The following is a 12139-nucleotide window of genomic DNA, read 5'->3' as shown; positions in this document are numbered from 1 at the left end:
AGAAAAATGCCATATGATATCATTTATATGTGGAATCTATAAAAAGAAAAAAGGACACAAATTAACTATTATTTACAACTTAGATGATTGATTTCTTGAATATGTATAAGTGCATTTGACTGTCCTTTATGAATGGATTACTGTATTCTGTTGATTTTATTTTGCGTTTGGTTTTATTCCTTTGACAACTATGTAAGTTTAGAAAGCCAAAGCTCTAAACTGTTCTTAGAAACAATGAACAATACAGATATGTATATTTAAAATAAAATAAAATAAAAATAGGAAAAAAAGAGGATATGAGGCTGAGAAAAGAGACCATTGATGACAGGTGGCGCCCTTGAAAAGGGTGGTAATTTTAAATATTTGCTCAGGGGAACATGAAAAAGAACTAACAAAGGGTTTTGAGGTCCAGCTGAACTTGGAGACAGCTATGTGTGATGCCTTTCCGGCAGACATCAGCAGCCGGGAAGGCCCGGTGTGAAAACTGTAAGATTAAACCAAAAATGCTGGCCTTCTGCTGGAACCGGCGCTGGCTACCTAATTTGCAGGACCTAATGCAAAATGAAAATATGGATCCCCTTGTTCACAAAGCAGGAAAAAAGCCTTTTCTTTCTTCTCTCTCTCCTCCTATAATGGTACATTTTTATTGGCTATTTGATGACATGGTGCTCCCTTTGGGTCTAAGACACCTGTGCAGTGAATATGGATACTCACAAGCCCCCAGGGCCCCATCTCACACTTGGGGTGCAGGGAGCACATGGTCAACGGTGACCCTCTCCACCTCCTATCCAGGACCCACCAGGGCTGTAGGGTGGCGGTGGTTGCTTGGCAGGGATTGGGGACCAGGCAGGTAGGAGCCTATCCCAGGGAAGTGAGGAGGGTCTAGGCAGGAATAAAGCCTCCAAGCCTCTGATGCATAATTTATTATCCCACTGGACAAATTTCAAGACCCAAATGCAAAGGTAAAATTATTAATAATTTCAAGATGGTGACTGGAGAACAAGAAAGCCCAGATTGGGGGCCACCTTCTGAGTGTGTGGACTTGTGTGACTGCACTGGTCCCACACCCGGCAAGCCAACCCCAGCTGATGCATCGGGTGGAGAGCGTGAGGCAGGGGACAATGCGGGTTTGATGATGACCAGGGGGAAGTTATCCGTAAGGTTTTAAGTTGAGAGCAGATGGAAGAGATGCCAGAAATGTCCTGATAGAAGGAGTGTAGGAATGAGGCACTAGAAATTTCAGTGAAGCTGAAAAGCCTGTGGAGTAGGGAGTATAGAGTGAGAAAGAGTGGAAAAGACAGGCAGTGGTGACCTCAGATTGAAACGTGAGGGTCTGCATTTTGGTGGCCACGGTGTAGGAGGCTGAAATGTAATAAAAAGCAAGGAGTTGTGTTCATAGCAGTGCAGCGGCCACGGGGATGGCTATCTAAGGAGGCTTCTCCCCTCCCTTGGTTTCCTCCCAGCCTCCATCCTTCTCTCATTTACCAATATCTCTGCAGGAAGTCAGGGGAAAAACTGAGTCACAATGTTCTAACTTAGTAGTATAACTAATGTCTTACTATCTCCTATGGCTCTCAAAATGTACATACACGAAACATCAATTTGTGTGCATTAGACACGTGAAAACTTCCCCTGGAGTTAAAATATCACAGAATTGCTTTGTTTGATTCTAAAAAAAAAAAAATCACAAATGTGGTATTAGGGACACATAAATGCAACAGTGCGTTATTTGTGTGACCTTTTTTGGGATCTCTAAAGGCAAAATGGAAATTTAAACATGCATAGACAATGCAGCCTGTGTATTTAAGAAAATAGAAAAATGCTTTAAAATATTTTAAAGCATATAATGGAATATCATGTAGTCATATAACCACCTCTTGTGTGGAAAGGGAGACCAGAACATAGGGCAATATTATTGTCTCCTGTTGTATTTTGTATTAAGTTTGTTTCAATCACAATTTATTAACATCATGTGTAACAAATGTCTCTAGAGAAGAGGCCACTGAGAAAGTTTCTAATGATTCTATCAGGATGTTTTCTTATCAAGGTTCATAAAGTTAGCAAAATGCTGAGAAGTATCTGAGAAAGAGGATGAAGTGCCAAGCAGACTACTACCTAACTATAAGAGAAAAAATTATATATATCACCATTCTGTATACCAGAAACTAACACAACATTGTAAATCAACTATACTTCAATACAAAAAGAAAAAAGAAAGGAATGAATATCAAGGAACTGTAATTTCCTTATACTTTCACATTTTTTAAAACCATGCCTTCTATCAAGCCTCAATTAAAATTTACAGTTTATAGTACATCTTCATCTGTAGATGAAAACATTTTACTTAAAGAGAAACCAGCATATCTACTTGAACTCTAAATACATAGACGCTTAAAGTTGAAATAAATTTGTTAGAGAGAAATAGTGGGATTCTGTAGCAGCACTGTTTTCTCAGAGGAAGCAGGTTAAGATGTACCATTTGAAGACCAAGTAACCACTAGGGAAGAATGCAGAAAGCGTCGATGAAAATGTCTCTTTTTTATTGCCATAAATATGTGAGTGGCACCTGGCTGAAATCTCTCTCATCAGCTTCCTATAAAACACAGTTAGACATTTCAAGTGGACACTTGGATGATAGGAAGGAGAAAGAAGAAGATAATGGTGGCATTTTCTGGCACATTTTAATGCTATCTGGATTCTTAAGTGCAATCATGTCATTAAATTCTTCTGATGATGTAAGATACCAGTAGGGACCCACTAGCAAATATCGAGTCTACCAGAGGATCAATTTAACAGCCTTTTCAAAATGCCTCGGCTGTATTCCTGTTAAATATTAAGTATCAAATTCTCCCTGGTATTTCAGAATAGATGTAGTCATGTAAAACTCGGGTTAAAAACAAACAAATAAACAAAACAACTGTTGCATGCAAGATTCTCAATGCTAATTTTTTTCTGGATCTCTGTTCTGCTAAATGTTAGGGTTTTGTAGAGGAAAATAAAATCCCATTCAAATTTTAAACAAAATGCCGTTGACTATAGATGGGTGATGTGAAAGTTTGATTCAGGGAAATCACGCATTTATGTATTTGTATAATCAAAACATATTTCAGAAACAGGTTTAAAAAATATGTGCCCTAAACAGTTGGTATCTTCTTGAAAGAAGTGCAAGGCTTTTTCAAAGTTTATCATTTCAGCTGGAAGCAATATGCTTGCTGTTCACCTAACAGGAGAGGGGAATGATCCATCAAGTCATCAGGCTTAGGGGTTTAAGTGCAAGTGAATTCTTTTCAGCTCGTTCAGGTAGCTCCAACCGGGCAATGAATTTGCATCTCAGCACCATTAGATGGCCTGGAGTTCTTAATTACCAAACAAATGGAAAGTTGCTGCCTGGTGTTGACAGCTCCTTTGTGTATCATCTTCACAGAACATGAATGATTAATGGAATTTTCCCAACACAGTCAAAGTTGTTTACTGATGGAATTAATGCTGAAATTGGCAAGGTCCTAGCGGGAAGACTTTTGCTATAATGTCATGGACCTGCCAAGCTCTCCAGATGAAAAATAGGAACAATTAGTGATGGCTCTGAGCATTTCTGGAAATTCTTAGGGTTTGGTCCCAAATGAAAGTCATCTTTATTTTGATGTTGCATTGGAGGAAAGCACTGACAGGCAGGCTCTCTTTGTGGCTTATAAACATCAGTGACAGGGTCTGTGTCCTGATGGAAGCACTGTGCCCAGGTAAGTAGTAAGGTGGCATCTTTCCAGAGCCAGAGAAAATGATCAAGGTCCAGTTATATTCATGTTAGCTCCATCACTCTGGAAGTCTCAACACGTTGCTTCTTAGGTGTCAGGCAGGTGGTCCAGGCATCAGAAGAAGATGCTATCCTGAAAGGGAAATGTTGTTACAAAGAGTTGTGGTTCTGGAGAAAGAATCTTCTTAGTGATTTCAGTAAGAAAAAAAGAATGGTTGAGACTGAAAGGATAACTAGCCAGGCATAATTAAGAACTTTCCATCTATTCCAAATTTTCTCTTAAACTCTGCCTGCGACACAGGGGGTACTTACTTCTAATCCTGTAATTGTAACTTCGTGCCAAAATACTGCAAAATTAATGTCCTGTCTGACTCAGCGCTGTTAATGCCTTCACTCACATACCTGCCCCACCTCCCTAACAAAAATCACTGCAGCTTGAATTTTCTCAGCCTAGAGTAGCTTGCAAACAATCATCCCTCTATAATTATTTCCAGGTTTGACAGTGATCTCTGTAGCATGGCGATAGATATGGAGTCATGAGTCCAGCGTTCCAGGTGCTTGGCTCTGACAAGGCAGATGTCATCGATGCCTGTGCACTAGGGCCAGGAATTTGCCTCATAATTAGGAAATAGCTGCGAACTTGTAATAGGGAAGAACAGATCTGACCCCATCCTGGATCTGTTCCTTTAGCTCTAACCCTGTGCTCTGTTTCCTGGGCTTAGTCACGCTGGTTCTGTATCTTCTATAAAAGGATGGTGCCTATAGCCTGAAATATACAGGACAACGCATGCTCAAGGCTCTGACCTTTAAGGGTAGAACACTTTTCCATTCATATAGAGATAAAAAGTTGCAGGACAGAGAATACCATTTGTCTTATTGGAGGTTTACAGGAACATGACCGATGTGGAGAGTGGCAAGAACAAACGATTCTGACACCAAGAACTTTGCAACACCCAACCACACTCCCTCCCCTTTTAGTTTAAAAGGAGCCTGAATTCTGACTTGGAGAAGGCAGTTCTCCAAGACATTAGTCTGCCATCTTCTCTGTCTGCTGGCTTTCTGAATAAAGTCATTATTCCTTGCCCTAACACCTTGTCTGCTGATTTATTGGCAAGTAGGTGCTTTCGTGTGGCAAGCAGAATGAGTTTGGACTCAGGAACAAACTATGGCCATTGTTTCTATGATGCAGAACTGATCACAGCCAACACACCGAGAGCTGACGTCCTTGCACGCTTTTTGGTGATTAGTCACTGCTGCCATTTTGCAATGAGGAAACATAGGTTTGGCAGAGCATATAGTTTCTTAATTCCTGTGCAGATGACAGTTGTGGATGCCTCTGTTATTGGTTGTGATTGGACTTTACTGGCCCTCTACTTGTAATTTTTGGCCTCTCTCACCCAGATCAGCATGTACTGTTAAATACAGAATTTACAAGTCAGTATTGAGTCTGTATATGTTTTACTTAATGATACACAGTTTAGACTGTGCTCTTTGAAGGTGAGTGTTCTCACTGTCTCCTGGAGTGAATACTGATCTCTGAATTTTATATATCAGCTGTCATGTTGAGGTGGGAAGCCCCATGAAAAAGACAGCATGACCCCCAGGTAGGGCCACTACCCTCCTGCCAGCACCATTTGGTTCCCTGGCCCTGTGGCATTATTTCACTTTTTAAATTCTGAAACAACTTATTTCTAGGAAGGAGAAACTTAGCCCTAAGAATCTGCTGGTTCCCTGGGTAACTCCTGATTGATCCATTTGCCTCACTCCTGATAGTTCCATTTCTCTCACTCCTGATTGGTCCAGTTCTCTCACTCCCGATTGGTCCATTTCTACAAAGCTTGTTCCTAATTAGTCACCTTTGTTATATCTTATTTGCATATGATGTTACAAAACGTTGCAAAGTCTAGACTGGTAGCCTATAAAAGCCCGTGTTAAACTACAGACGGGGTCCAGAGCTTGGAGTGTTAACATCTCTGGGCCCGCTGACGTAATAACCCTGAGTTCTCCAACCCTCCGAGTGCTGCTTGGTTTCTCACCTGGATGCAGGTTGCTGTCACAACTGAGCTGTAACGCTGAGCTTTAACACACTTTGCTGGAACAACGTGAAATGCTGAATCAGTGTCGGTTTGGGCCTGTGGACGTTGCCAACTTGCTTAGTTTTTCCAAAGATAAATTTCTGAAGGAACAACAGTTGCACATCAGCATCTTTGTGGCACTCGTGTTTTCGAGATGGAACAAGCTCATTTGCAAACATAAATAATATATTGAATCCACATATTAAAGGAACTGGCATTATTGTGTTGAGTCTCAGATTAAAAAAGCCACAAAGAGAAAGAATTCTCAGAAAATAATGGCTTATTTGTATGTAGTAGTATCACCAAGTACCGGGTAGGATCCATGCTTGGTAAATGTTACTGATGGTGTTGGTGTGACTAACAGGATATCGGAGTGTTTCATTAGTTTCAATTGTCAATGAACCTTGCCAAACCTACTGGATACCTTTTCATGTTGCTTTCCTGCTGCCTCTTGAAATCAACTCCAAGTAAATAAACAAAGGACACATTTTGATCCTTTTAAGAGTTCTCGCTGGATGTTCTGTAGTCAGTGATTTGCATGTCTTTCTACCTCTGTGTGTGAGCCGGTGTCTTTTTTTTACAACGTCACCTATTCCATCGAAAATGCCAGGCACCATGTAAGCGGGCAGATGCCAGGGTGATTTGCTAGAAAGCCACGTAGATTAACCTCTACTATTAGCATGTGGTTCCAGTTTGGAAAGGGAGGTGTGAGTTCCCTCAGTATGTTTCCAACACCATCAGAGTCGTTTAGTCATCCCCCTGGGAGAGCAGAAGGAACAACAGATCGCCAAGTGTCTCTAATCACCAGGGGAATAGTTATTGTATGATAACCTCATCCTTTCTTTGCATTATCCTACTGTTGGTTCATAACAATAAATGGCTTGGGCAAATCAGGGTGTGAAGCTCAAAATATTTCAAAGAGAAAAGACTTCACATTTTCTTTCTAACTCAGACTTCAACTGGTTTTACTGCACTCTCTAAAATCTGGCTCCTGACTAAAATGAGGTCAATATATGCAATAAATCAGGCAGAAATTAGGGAGCAAGAGAATGTGGTTTCTTTCCTACGGATTTGCAGATTCTGATGAGTAACAAGTTTTATTAGTAAAGGTAAAAATCAGAGAATACCTGGCAGAGCACAAGCAAACGATGATCCAGCGACTCAGTGAGGTGCTCAGAAAACACACTCACACGCCCGTTGAGGTACATGCTCTATCAAGCTTAACTAATGTCCGAAGACCTTGATAAAGCACAAAAAAGCCCAGTGACCAAGAGAACTGAACACGACTCTACCACTTATTAGTACTTGAGAAAGTTTAAGTCTTTGAGCTTCAATATCCTTCCTTGTTTGTTAAATACAATCATAATATTGGATACACAGTGATGGTAGTAATTAAATGAGATTGTCTATGTATCCGTAAAGCACAGTGCCTGGAAAATAGTAAGTGATCAATAAACTGGCAGTTATATTACCATTCTGATCACTATCGTTACTACAGAAGGAAAACCCTGGTCCTTCAATAACTCTTCCATACTAAATGGAAGTTTGCTGTGTAGAAATAACCAAGTTGACTTAAACCTACATTAAAGGTGTGTGTGTCAAATGTGGTACCTGAGTTAAGCATTCTCCATGGTTTGGTTAACTTGATGATAGAGAGCTGACACCTCCAGGAAAAAAAAAAAAAAAGCCTGTGAGTTATTGTGTCCATGATTCCATAAAACTTATGAGTCAGAAAGAGCCATTCTTTGAACTTGTACCCTCTGTGATAATTGCTTACAACTAACTCCTCTGTTTTACTTCTCTCTTCTTGCCCAAACAAGTTTTTTTTTTCCTCCAGATAATCTTTTACTTTGAGTCTCCTGTCTTATTTGTTTCTTTGTTTATTAGAAAACCTGAAATACTCAAGAGAATATTGACAACAAGGAATCAAGTCTACACACTCAATGTAAACACTTCCCATCTAATAGGATGAAGGTAGCCCAATAGGAAGAACTACCTTTGTCCTTAAGTCTAGAAGTGTTACTGAGTCCAAACTCGTTCTGCTCGCCACACGACAGGTCAATAAATTGGGAGACAAGGTGTTGGGGAAAGGAATAGTGATTTTATTTGGAAAACCAGTAGACTGAGAGGATGGCAGACTAATGTCTTGGAGAACCATCCTACTCAAGTCAGAATTCAGGCTTCTTTTATTCTAAAAAGGGGAGGGGGTGTAGTTGGTTGTTGCAAACTTCTTGGTGTAAGAATTCTTTGTTCTTGGAATCCTTTGTTCTTGCAGCTGTCCACATGGATCAGATCATAGTGTCCCTGTAAATCTCCAACAAAACAAATGTTATTTTCCACTCTGCAACTTGTTATCTTTGTATAAGTGCAAAAGTTTTAATATCCTTAAAGGTCAGAGCCTTGAGAACAGGCTCTCCTGTATATTTCAGGCTAAAGGCAACATTCTTTTACAAAACGTGCAGAGCTAGCAAGACTAAGCCTGGAAAACAGGGTATACGGTTAAAGCCAAAGAAACAGATCTAATATGGAGTCAGATTTGTTCTTTTCTATTACAGAAGGAGGGAGCTGACAGCAGAAACCATGTTGGTAAATATGATTACGTAAAAAGAAGGAATTGAGGAATTTTTCTCTGTATCAAATTTTGACAAAATTCTTGGAAAAAACAATTACGAGCTCCCTGAATTTGGACAGGTTATATGACCTTCCCATGACTCAGCCTTCCTCACGTCTAAAATAGGGATAATAATGGTATCTAACTCATTAAGCTATGGGAATTATGTGAGTTCATCTTTGGAAAACACTGAGGACAGTGCCTGGCACAAAGTAAAAGCTATATAAGCATTTGTTAAATAAATGATATATTGATGAATAAAGTAGGAGGATAGAAATGTAATGTAGGTTATTGCTTTTTTCTTATAAAACTACTTGTATATATTTTTGCATATGTGTATACTTATACGGATATTAAAAATGCTCAGGAAATATGTGTTAAAGAAGTAGTAAATTGAATTTTAATCAGAAATTTAAACCATAATTTAGTTGAGTTTGATTTTTATTCCTGATCTAAATGTTTCAATGTTCTAAATTTGGTAAACAATTCCAAAATTCTCTTTAAAATCCTAAGAATGTTGAATCTCCTCTCTGAACTAAGTTGATTCATCTTGGAAGCTCTTAGAATTCTAAAGGTGCACGATGGTAACAAGTATCCTATTATACAGAAGGCAACTTTGGCTTTATTTTCTGGGGATTATGTTCTCTAACATGATTGGCTATGGCTCCTGGTCAATTAGTGATGGTGAAATTCATCTCCCTTTTGACTCTTAATGTCTTCAGAACTTGGGCTTGTGAAGTTTCCTAAACCTAAAATGACATGGGCATTTTTACTTACTCCTTATAAAGAAATTAATCATTAAAAATCCATCCATCCATCCATCCATCCATCCATCCATCCATCCATCAAGGAATCAAGGCTAATGTCAGCTTTCTTTGGCTCCTACTTCTTGACAACTTCACCATGGACCTAAAGAGCTGATTCTCAGGCTTGCTTATCCTATCACATTCTGTTAACAACTCCAAAGACACCATCTACTTGAGTACTAGAGAGAAAAAAATAAAGCAAAAAACAAAACAGCAACAAGCAGAACCTCAGAGGTCCCTGATTTGCATGACCAGTCACTAGAAACCCACTTTGGTTGTTAAAGGTCAGGAAAAGGGTCAGAAGGGAAAAAAGAAGAAGAAGAAGGAGAAGGGGAAGGAGAAGGAACAGAGGCAGAGAACACACTCCGTATCATCATCTTTGAGACGGCTGTGTGTTTCATCAGAATATCTTACTTATCTGTGACCTTTGATAACAAGCACGTTGTCCCACTCCCAGCACATTGTCATGCTATTTTAAACATTTAAAAAGTGCATCAACAGACACTACCATCAAAATAAACCAGCAGCACATTCAAACAGCAACCACTGTGAACCTACCCACCTCATTGTTTTTTGTTTTGTTTTTGCTTTTGTTAGAGGAAAAATTGAGGGAAAAGGGAGACAATTGATTATAGGAAGAACATAAACAGAGAAAGTCCCATCAGAACCCAGATTTTTCCACCAGGGCAGGAACGCCTTCCAAAGGAGAATCACCTGCTGGGCGAATACCCTAGAGCTGAGCCAGCAGTTTTATTTCAACGTAATGCCTGACCTGATATTCATTTTCATCTCACAGTGCTATGAGTAAAGTGCAATCTCACAACGGCTATCAAATTCCTGACTCTACTCTCCCTGTAACTGCTTTAGTTACGTTCTGGAATGTAAAACACTGTATCAGAGAGCCGCATGCTGTTACTGCACTGTTAACATTTGCTCTTGGGACATGGGAGGGAGGCTGAGTTGTTGGAAACTTCCCTTTAGGTGGTTAGGAGAGCGACCTACTACTGCACCCTCAGGCAACATAATGTACACATTCCACAGTAGTGCAGAAATGTGTTTCCTTCCAAATCATTTCAGGCTGGCATTTCAGACGAGCGCTCTTGGGAGTGTATCCTTTGCTTGATTCTGTTTTTGAGATGTACATGCTAAGTCTTCATTCAGGTTGGTGTTGTGCTTTCTAACAACTCAATGTCCTTAAGCTCTTCACATGGGATGTGCAGATATCCCATTAGGAGATTTCACTGCACTCAATGGAAAGCTGTTGAATGTTTACACTGAACTAAAAATGGGAGGAAGATTTTGATAATATATTGGAGGACTCATTATTCAAAGGCTTTAAATAAAAAGCAATGGTCCTATTTTTCTTCAGCTCTGCATTACTGAGAACTTTAGTTATCTGTGCATGCCTGTCTGTCTGTCTGTCTATCTATCTATCTATCTATCTATCTATCTATCTATCTATCTACTCATCCTTAGTGTGGAAACAATGGTACTCCACCGATATGACCAAAAATTATCAACGAAGGTTAAAACTATGAAAGGTTTTTGGGGAGCTGGTTATCTATACAATTTCAAAACATCACTGTTGTAGGCAGAATAATGGGTCCCCCACAAAATGTGCATGTCCTAATCTCTGGGACTTGTGAAATGTTAAGCTATGTGGCAAAAGAGAATTAAGGTTGCAGATAGAATTAAAGTCGCTGATCATCTGATCTGAAACTATGGGGCTTATTTTGGATTATCTAAATAGACCTAGTTGAGTCACATGGGTTCTTAAACATGGAAGAAGGAGCCAAAGAGAAGGTAAGAGGGATGTGGTTTGAAAAGGACTTAACCAGCTGTTGATGGCTATGAAGTTGGGGGAAAGGGCCATGAACCAAATAATGCAGTTGGCCTCTAGATGCTGGAAAATGCAAGGAAACAGATCCTCCCCTGGACTCTCCAATAAAGGAAGCCCCACCGTCACACAGATTTTTTAGGCCAGTGAGTCCCAGATAAATTGAACCTCTAACCTACAGAACTGAAGATAATGATCTGGGTTTTTCAGTGTGTGTGTGGTACTATGTCCATGATAAGTTGTTAGAGCCACAGTCGGAAACCAATACAATCACACTAGAGAGTACTTACTAATTACAAAAGGGAAAATGTGCCGTTACAATGGGTAGACCCCAGCAGTCATCACATTAACATAATTAACAAATCAAACAACCTCACCTGCAAATGGACCACTTGCCATTACATTGTCTCTGGTGTGATGCATAATGAAATACACGTCACCCATAGAGTAATCTTGCCAAAAAAAAATGTTTAAGATAAATCTAATCCATCCTCTATATCTAATCTCTAGTTTCAAAGAAATATAGGGATAGGAGAAAAAGTTAAACAATACCTTGAGAAAGCAATCAGACAGACCTGAAATGAAGCATAACCTACAATTAATTGGCCTGGTGTCTTTAAAAAGCCAGTGTCATTAAAAAAAATAATAAAAGTAGGATGGAATTCTCCTGGTTTAAAAGAGACCAAAGTGACACAGATCATATGCAATTTGTGACCCTGGAATGAACACTGGTTCAAAAAACTAACTGTAAGAGACATTTTGGGGGCAATTGGGGAATTCAAATGTGTACTACATACTAAATATTAGATAGTATAATGGAATGACTTTTAATATTCTCAGATGTCATAGCAGTGTTATGGCTATGTATGTCCTGATTCCTAGGAGACACATACCGAAGTGTTTAATAGTGATGTGTCACTCTGTCTGAAATTTACCCTTAAATGATTCACTAAAGAACAAAAAATGAAATGTGGCAAAATATTCACAATTGTTTCATCTAAGTGAGTACTACATGTATTTACCGTGCTATTTCATTCACTTACAGTTGACATTTTCAAA

Source organism: Camelus dromedarius, chromosome 29 (assembly GCF_036321535.1).
Source record: "Camelus dromedarius isolate mCamDro1 chromosome 29, mCamDro1.pat, whole genome shotgun sequence".
NCBI lineage: Eukaryota > Metazoa > Chordata > Mammalia > Artiodactyla > Camelidae > Camelus > Camelus dromedarius.
This window is presented reverse-complemented; position numbering follows the sequence as displayed.